Source organism: Momordica charantia (genome assembly GCF_013281855.1).
Source record: "Momordica charantia cultivar OHB3-1 chromosome 1 unlocalized genomic scaffold, Mcharantia_2.0 BLBB01000001.1, whole genome shotgun sequence".
Classification (NCBI taxonomy): domain Eukaryota; kingdom Viridiplantae; phylum Streptophyta; class Magnoliopsida; order Cucurbitales; family Cucurbitaceae; genus Momordica; species Momordica charantia.
The window spans coordinates 3,693,896-3,703,353 of NW_028275157.1; the positions used below are offsets into that span (position 1 = coordinate 3,693,896).

The window sequence follows — 9,458 nt, forward strand, 5'->3', positions numbered from 1 at the left end:
TCGTTTGGCTTGTCCTAGATGGAGGGCCACTCGCTTGGCTTCTCTTCCCTTTCATGCTTCCTCTTGACCCTAGTAGGTTCTTCATTGGCCTTCAATATGGTCAAAATTTGTTGATGGGTTCAATGAAGTTTCCTTCATTTGGTGGATCTTTTTCAAGCCTTTTACCATTGTTGGTGTAGGTGGCATGTAACGCCCCGCGTTCTCGGGCATGTTAATTTTAAGATATCATTAGTGCCTTTGGATTTTTCCCAAAGCTGATAATTTTAATTCTTGGATTTTATAATTTTGGAGTTCAAATTTTGGGGTAAATTAAGAATTTAGTTTGTAGGATTGAGAGAAATTAAGCTTCCAAATTTGGGGAGAGATTTTTATTTCGATCTTAATTCCTGACCCCAAAATAGACTTCGAATGGCCTTAAGCTTGTCGTTCCAATGTCAGAAAGCGATGGGTAATGTTGAAAGTCACCGAAACAAAGAAGAACGTCACAGGAACTTGCTGGGCTTCACAGATCTATGTTGTACGGGGTCATCGAAAACACCCACGACCGAGAGTCGCCGTCGGAATTTCACAGGTTGCTACAGGGAAGTCACGCGCTGCCTCTGCTTGTCAGATCTAAGTCGAACTGTCGGGTTTGCTTGAATGTTGACACCCATGCCAGAAAACGCCGAGAAAACACCAAGAAGATCGTGGCTGTTGCAAAACTCGTCGCCCGGCCGCCGTGCTACTCGAGGAGAGATCGCAACGCCGTAGAAGATCTGTGTTGCTGCTGATCGAGGAACGTCGGCCTGGTTTTGCTGTTGCTGCGGGTTCACCGAATGGAGAAGCGCCACCGGTCACCGCTGTTGCCGTCACCGGAGAGAGGAGATGGGCTGGACGGAGAAAAATAGAGGGGGAGGGGGTTGACGGCTGGGGTATGTTTTGAGAAGAAGAAGAAAGGGGGTTTAGGGTTTTGATTTTCTTTTTGTTTTCCTTTTTTTTTGTTTTATTATTTTTTTACCAAAAATAAAATAATTTTATTAAACCAAAAATATGACTAATGACCTTAAATAAGACGAGATTTTCCTAATCCTTTTTTTAACAAGGAGACCCACTTTAAAAAGGATTTGGATATTAACTTAAAATTAAAACCCAATAATAGAAACAAAAAGAGAGAATTAAATCCAAAACTTAGGATTAAGATTTAATTAAAAATCATTCTCCAAAATTTGAAAACTTAATTTATCTTGACTATCTAAATTAAACTTAGATTCTCATTTATCCAAAATTAGAACTCCAAAATTATAAAATCCAAGAATTAAAATTATCAGCTTTGGGAAAAAATCCAAAGGCACCAATGATATCTTAAAATAAACATGCCAGAGAACGCGGGGCGTTAGATCTCCAATATATCCTTACTAGTAACATCAGTACAACTCCCACTATCAATGATAAAACTACATGGGGTGGAGTTTACTATGCACCTAGTATGAAAATAGGTTCTCTCTTTGTGCCTCTAAAAGTTCTTCCCTATATTCCACACATTGAGGTTCCTCATAGCCACTAACGCTATATCTTTTGAATCCTCTTCAACTTCCTATTTTTTACTACTTTCTTCTTTTATGTCCTCAACCTCTAATTTCTCCACCTCATCATCCGTGACTAGCTATCCTTCCTTAAGTATCGTGACTCTTTGATCAGGGCAATTTCGGCTTATGTGGCCTATTACATGACACATGAAACATTTAATCTCACTTGCTCTAGTCTTAGGAATTTCGGATTGGGTTTTAAACTTGGATGACTCTCCTTTTTCATAATTATCCTTCGGTTTGGACTATAGGGATTTGCTCTCCACTTTGCTATTAAAGGTCTCAAGGGCATATTTGACATACCTTTTAGTCCTTCTTTGGTTCTGTTGATTTATTTTGACGGCAAGGTGTAGAAGTTTCTCCATGTCTTCACAGTATTGTAAGGCAATTTTGTCGGCTATGTCCGAGTTAAAACCATTTAAAAATCGGGCCATGGTGGTCTCCTCATCTTCTTCTAGTTGCAAAAGGCTCATCAACATGACCTTGAATTTGATCATCTTTGATGCCTTGACAGGGCTTATTAAGTCTCCTTCAATTTTCTCTATGGTAGTGTGGTGGCACAAATCTCCTCTTCATAAGTTCCTTGAATTCGATCGAAGAATTTACGGGTCCTTCTGTAACGCCCCGCGTCCTCGGGTATGTTAATTTTATGATATTGTTAGTGTCTTCGGATTTTTCCCAAAGCTGATAATTTTGTAACACCCCGCGTTACTCAGGTTAGCTTGCCTCGAGTTCCGGGAAATTTTTATAACAAAATAGATTTTTATTTCATTTTTTTTATTTTATTTGATTCATCAGTTATCTTATTTAATTTAAGTGTGGCATCTCGATTATTGTGAATTGCTACAGAAATGGGGGTGAGTTGGTCGTGTGTAGTTATTTATTAAATTATGGTTTAGTACGGATTCCGTTATGTGACACTTGTTTTGGGCCATTGGGCCAATTACGAAACTCTATTGTTGGCTTGTTTTAACAAGGAGGGATTGGGTAAGTGGGCCTTAAACAAAAGGAAAAGAACCCAAGCCCAAAGGAGTTAAAAGTTTAAAACAAAACAAAAAAAAAACCCTAGCCCCTTTGTTCTCCTTCCTCTTCTTCTTCCTCCCTTTCCTCTCTTGTTGAAGCCGTCGGCCACCCCCCCCCCCCCACTCAGATTCTTCTTCTCCGGCGAGCAACTCCGTTCAGGCGACACGACGAAGAACGGCGGCATCGGAGCAGCAAGCGCGACTGTGACAGCAGAACGGCAACAGCAGCGTCGGGACAGCAGCACGTCAGCAGCAGCACTGCACTCGGGCAGCAGTAGTCGCGGCGTTGGGCGGCAGCAGGCGGCGGCGGCGCGTGGTTGCTGTTCGTGGTGATATTTTCTTCGATCCGACAAACTCCAACGGCTCGAGTAGCTTAGATTCGTGAAGCCCGGTAAATTTCTTTGACCCACCTTTGCTCGAAGATAATTTTGGATTACCCACACCCAAACGAAACCGATTTAGGATGCCCACATCTAAACGAAGTTGTTTTGTAGTAACGGGCATCGAGCCGAAGTCGTTGGGAGTCGATTCGGTGAATTTCTCTGCTGTAAAAACGTGGACAGCAGCGTTTTGGTGGTGTTCGGCGATTTCCTTCATCTGTTCGAAGCCCGATTTACGCTACCCACACCTTTGCGAGCTAGATCTAAGTTACCCACACCTACACGAGGTCGGCTTTGTGGTAATGAGCCTTTTGAATCCTCTTAGAGTTGTTCTCGAAGGCTGAACAGTGCATTTATATTGCTGAATTTTTTTTCTGTTTTTATGCTTAGGTGTGAGATCGACGCAAACTTAAGAACGTGGTTGGTAAGTAGCACCAGGGGGCGAGTGCGTGTGTTTTTTTTTTTTTTTTTTGCATTAACGGGATAGTCTTGGTGTTGTTTTTGTTGCATTGAGTAATTCATTTATGCATATATGAGTTGTTAGTTCTTGGTTTGTGAACTTTTAGTGATGTTGTTAAGTTATGTGCCACTGTTTTCATTGTTGGATATTGTGAGAATGCATGTTTCCTTATCGTTGGATGTGACTGGACTATGTTGATTATTGTGGCTGGTGGTAATTGTCTCATGGCATGTTGTAGCAAATTTGGGAACGAAATGCTCATATTGATAGTCTGATAATTGTCTCTGTTGTGTTGTTGGGAACTGTGGATTTGAAGTTGTTTATTACAATGCAAAGCATGCTGGTGGATTGTGTTGTGAATTGAAATGTGAGAAATTTACCTATAGGTGATCTTGGGAGAATTAGTGAAAGTTGCCAAGAGTGATGGGGCGGGCTAGTGGCTCGTTAACCTGTGGGAAGCCTAGCTTGCAAATGTGTACGAATCGCTGGGTTATTCAAGCCTTGAGTGGATGCCTTGGGAATAAATGGCAAGGCCGAAAATTTAAGTCTCTGTGGAGGGGTATTGGTACCTTGGGAATAAATGTCAAGGGCCAATACGCCGGGTAGCCATCGGTATCTTGGGAATAAATGTCAAGGACTGGTGCATAGTTCAGGCCTTGGGGATAAATGGCAAGGTCGAACGTCAAGTTTCTGTAGAGGAGTATTGAGGTCTTGGGAATAAATGTCAGAGACCAATGCGACTCGAGGAGTTAGGCTTGAAGGACTAAAGTAGAGTGGTGCTTGCGAAGTAGTAGTTCTAGGCCTTGGGAATAAATGGCAAGGTCGAACATCAAGCACTGAAAAAGGGGGGGGGGCGGTATCCTGGGAATAAATGTCAAGAACCGTCATGCCTCGAGAAGTTAAACGGAGAGTACCACAGGGGGTGTAGAGGGTGGATTAGTACTGTGGGACAAGGGCTAGTGAATCATATGGATGTAGTCTCGGTAGTTCCGACGCATGGTTGTTTGTATGTAAATGTCGCGTTATTGTTCTTATCTTTCGCTGTCTATTTAATTGTCTTGCCATTGTTTTCATGGTTGTTTGTATGTAAATGTCGCGTTATTGTTCTTATCGTTCGCTGTATATTTAATTGTCTTGCAATTGTTTTATTTTATATGTCGTGACTGCGAACATGATTGTTGTGTTAGTTAGGAAGGGCTACTTACGGAGTACCTATGTACTCACCCCCCCTTTATCCTTATTTGTTTCAGGTGTGAACAGGGCCGACCGTGGTGATGACGTGGAGGGGGCTTGACCGAGGAGGGATCACTAGTCGAGATAGTGAGGATAGAGGGAAGGGTCGTTTGTTACGAGTAGTGTTAGGATTTATTGCCAAGTGTTGACCCAAGGAGCGATTTTGTTTTCTTTAGAACTATTGTTTTTTTTTTTTTATGGATGTTATTGCTAAACGCGTCACTGTTGTCGTTGGAGTTTAGTTGTACAATTGTTTTATTTGTTTAAGAATCCTAGCCACTGAGGCGAACATGAGATGTCTTATTTTGAAATTGCCCGCGGAGGGCGAAGTTTTGACAGTTTATTAAATTGATATTTTTTTGGTGGAATTATGGGAGTCGAAGCTTTATTGTATTTAAATTATTTCATAGGGAGTTGGTTATCTCGTATTTAGAATTAAGGTTGGACACGTGGATTATTTAGCGTTACCTAGAATAGTATATAATGTCGTGGGGCATTACAAATTTTAATTCTTGGATTTTATAATTTCGGAGTTCTGATGTTGGGTAAATTAAAATTTAGTTTAATTCTGTTGGATTAGGATAATTTAAGTTCTCGACCAGTGCAGGAGACTTTTATTTAAATCTTAAATCCATGGTTTTGGGACTCTTAATTTCTATTTATTGGATTATTATTCTTGGCTTTTAGAGTTCAAGTTAACTGTTTTATTTCGGATTGTTGTGGGTTTAGTTGATTTCTAAAGTGAAATTTTGGACTTGTTGTTTTGGGATTTTGTGTTACTTATTTGGGCCTCATTTAAGAATTGGGGATTGGGCTATAGGTTTTAAAACAAACTAAACAAAAAAGAATGAAATCAAATTAAAAGAAAAAAAAAATATTAAAACCCTAAATCTATTTTGTTATTTTTTTCTTTTCTTTTTCCTTTCTCCTTCTTCTTCTTCTTTTTCCCCTTTCTTCCCTTGCCCTAGCCGCCAACCCCCTTCTCTTCTTCTCTTCCTCCGGCAGTCGGCGATACCAGCGCAACTGCACGCAGCGGCGGCCTCGACGACGGGTTCTTCTCGATCCGACGGCTTTTCGAACACCCAGTGGCGCCCTTGCGTTTTCGGTAGCATCTGACCCAGATCCGGCGGCTTCTTGAACACCCAGTGGCGACAAAGTTGAGTAGCAGACTCCGACATCGACGGCGAGCAGATCACGGCGATTCCTGGCGGCGTTTCTTCTTGGCGGCTGCAATCGACGCAACCCAGCGACGGCAGCATCCAACAGCGATTCACGAGCAACAGCGGCTGGTGGCAAGCAGTAGCAGGTCGAGCGTTTTCCTCTGGCGGCGTGTTCTGTAGCGTTCTCGGCGGCGGTCGACGTGATTCCGACGGGATTTGCAATCTTGGCGAAGTTCCAGCAGCTCCCCATGGTGATTCAGGCGTGTTTGCAGTGACAGTGGCGCTTTTGCAACGTTTCCGGGGGCTGCCAACGAAATCTGGTGAGATTTGCAGCAAGACTCGTGCTTGTGCACTTCCTCTCCGGCGACGACCAGCGACGCAACGCTCCGACGAATCTGAAAAGTCCAAATCTGCGTCGGGGAGTGAGTTTCATGATGTCCCATTCGTCCCGATGACGTTCGGTGTCGACCCACCCCTAGCAGGACCCAAACTAGTGTTACCCACCCCAACCTGGCGTTGGACTAGCAAGCCTGAACCGATTTGGCGTCGTTTCTGTGGTGTGGAACCTGTTTGGAAGTGACCTACTCCTAAACCAAGTGATTCGGTGTGGGTTTGTAGGTAACGAATCACTCAAACTTAGTTTGGTCGCAAATTAAGTGTTTCTAAAAGTAACACTAACCCAAGTTTGGTTGTTTTTGGATTTAGGAACCCTTTTGGCGAGCTTAGTGGCGCATTAGAACTTTGAGTAAGTAGCACCAAGGGGCGGGTGTGTGTGTTAATAGGTGTTATTGAGATGGTTACGTGCTTAACTTTGCTATACTTGAATATCTCGTGTATTTAGAATTTGTTGGGCATCATTTGAGGACTTCTAGTTGTTATCGTTGGGTTGCATTCTTGTTGTTTCTTTTTGTTCTTTTCCTTTTATATATTAGGAAAATATTTTATATCATGATAATTGGATGTGCCTTGAAAGTTGCTGCTCGGTATGGTTGGAAGTGATTAAGCTTTGATGTTTGGAAGCATGTCTTGGGATTGAAAATGCACGTGATAGTTTTATGTTATTTAGTTTATGTTTGCTTAGTTGGAAGCTACTGGATTATTTTCTTTGTTTTGTACGATGAAGAGCATGTTTGATAATTGTGTGTTGATTAGATGTGTGGCTGGCTTGTCGATGCATTTGAAAGATTGGTTGGGGTGGCTGAATAGATGGAACGGACTGGTAGTAATGGTTTGTTATCGTATGTTTTGTCTATAGTGATAACGTAACTAGTCATTTGGATGTTCGTACTCGATATTGTGGGTGACTTGGGAATGATGTGATTGAATCTTAACAGAGGGCCATGATTGGAATTGGTGGCCTATCGAGTAATGAAAAGTAAGTAGTACAGAGGCGAGTGTGTGCGTTGATGTGTGCTAATAGAAATTGTTCCTGCTGATTTTCATTATAAGTGTATTTCTCTTACTATTTTAATTGTTGGACATGGTTGTGAGGTCGATACTGTTATTGTAGCTTGCTGTGTTTATTTATTGGATATGTATATGACTTGTATCCATGATTGTTGTCTGCATAGGAATTTGTTGATATTGTATGGTTGGAAGTGATTAAGATTTGTTATGTTGTGAAAAGTATGTTATGTGAAGCATGCCATAAGGTTATTTGTTGAAGCTTTTGTGTTCTCTATGTTGTGAGCAGGTTGGTTGTTGTCAAATTATGCGTTATCGAGATTCGTGATGCATTGAAATCATACTAGATGATGTGTTGTGGATGGACGTTGTGGTGATTAGTTTTATCAGGGAGCTGGTACTAGAATCTTGGTTGGAGGCTAGAAATGATATGTGAAGTTTTGGAAGTTATGGAAGAAGAATGGGTGAGTGTCAGGGCCTCGGGTATAAATGGTCGGGGGCTGATACGTCACTAATTGGGTATCGAGGTCTCGGGTATAAATGGTCGAGGGTCGATACGCCAATATTGGATAAAGATGAGCGTCGAGGCCTCGGGTATAAATGGTCGAGGGTCGATGCGAGGAGTCTTTCGAAAGGAAACTATTGGGGCCTTGGGTAAAAATGGTCAAGGGCCAATAGATTGTAAAGACATCGAGGCCTCGGATATAAATGGTCGAGGGTCGATGCGAGGAGTCTTTTGCAAGGAAACTATTGGGGCCTTGGGTAAAAATGGTCAAGGGCCAACAGATTGTAAAGACAGCGAGGCTTGAGGATAAGTGGCCGAGGTTGATGTAGTTGTGTCGGGGCTCTGGGTAAAAATGGTCAGGGGCCGACACTACCAACAAAGTAGCCTTGGAAAGCTAAGCATAGAGGTGTTGAGATGTTAGAGATGCCACGTGGACGGTAGTTGATTGTATATGGTTGTGGTTAGCATCGAGTCTTATAGAGCATGTCTATGGTTGTTTGTATAATGTAATGAAGAGCATGACCATGAATGTTTTCTTTTATGATTTTTGAGTATGATGTTTGTGTGTGGTTGGTGAGGGCTACTTACGGAGTATATTTTTATATACTCACCCCCCTCTGCAATTATTGTTTTCAGGCGGAGATTTTGGTGACGACCATGGCGATGACGTGGAGGAGGCATGACAAGAGAGGACCATAGGCTGCGTAGTTATTTTCGCTTAACATAGGTTTAGATGGTTTATACATTATTGTTTTGACAATAAACCACTTGTTCTGTTTGATTGTTGGGAGTTTCCCACCTATTGTTTGCCATGACTCGGGATGGGTTCTTCATTTATTTTATATAAATATTTCACAGGGAGTTGTTTATCTCGGGTTTAGAGATAATATTTGACAGGGGGTTTAATTAACGTTACCTAGAATAGTGTAAAATGTTCTGGGGCGTTACACCTTCGTTGTTTCTCGTTCTATGAGATATCACATTATTCAACCAAGTTAGTGTGTAATCTTTAAAATGATTGATTTCGAGAATTACCTTCTTGCCATCATCAGAATTATGACATTCAAACACTAACTCAATTTCCATCTCCCATGAATCCAACTCTTCGGGTGTAGATTTTACATGGAAGGTTGGGATTTTCACCTTTATGCTCCTAAGTTAGTTCTCACTTCTTTGCCTCTCTCGGTTAGGTAATCTTCCTCTCCCTTGGCCAATGTGTGCTATTATTGGAGGACCTACATCAAAATGATCTTCGTTAGCAAAATATTCATTTAAAGTACCTACCTGTTATTCTTGGGAACCGTCGGATGTCTCTATTGGACTCACTGGTCTTCTTCGGTGTGGCACTCTTTGTGGCCTTTCCAATCCTTGAATACGTGTGTTCATTATTTGTAAGGATTCAGTAAGATTTTCAAGTCGTTGTGTGAACCTTGCAAAAGGCTTGGATTTGAGCTTCCTTAAGCCTTTCATCACTGACGTTGGCCTTGCCTCTCTCTTCTTGAGAATCATGAGACTTTCCTTTGTCGCCATCACTACACAAGTAAAGGTTAGTATGATAAATAAAATTATCTCTCGCTCCCTTACTTGACCTATCAGTTTCTCACTTTTTTGTAGGGTGGATGTTGGTGTGGATACCCTCTTGTAGATACTCACTTTATTGCTCATGGCGACTCGACCTTTGAACAAGCAAGCACAAGCCTACAAGCAACTTATGCAAAAGTTCTTTCTG

General features: G+C 41.8%; 1 long non-coding RNA gene across 1 annotated transcript; it reads left to right on the top strand.

Annotated features, from left to right (window-relative positions):
* Positions 1 to 5,554: 5,554 nt before the first annotated feature.
* Positions 5,555 to 8,760, top strand: LOC111025374 (uncharacterized). The gene is made up of 3 exons (XR_002603524.2): positions 5,555 to 6,438; positions 6,526 to 6,565; positions 8,366 to 8,760. It is a non-coding gene; the product is annotated as an uncharacterized LOC111025374 (long non-coding RNA).
* Positions 8,761 to 9,458: the final 698 nt, after the last annotated feature.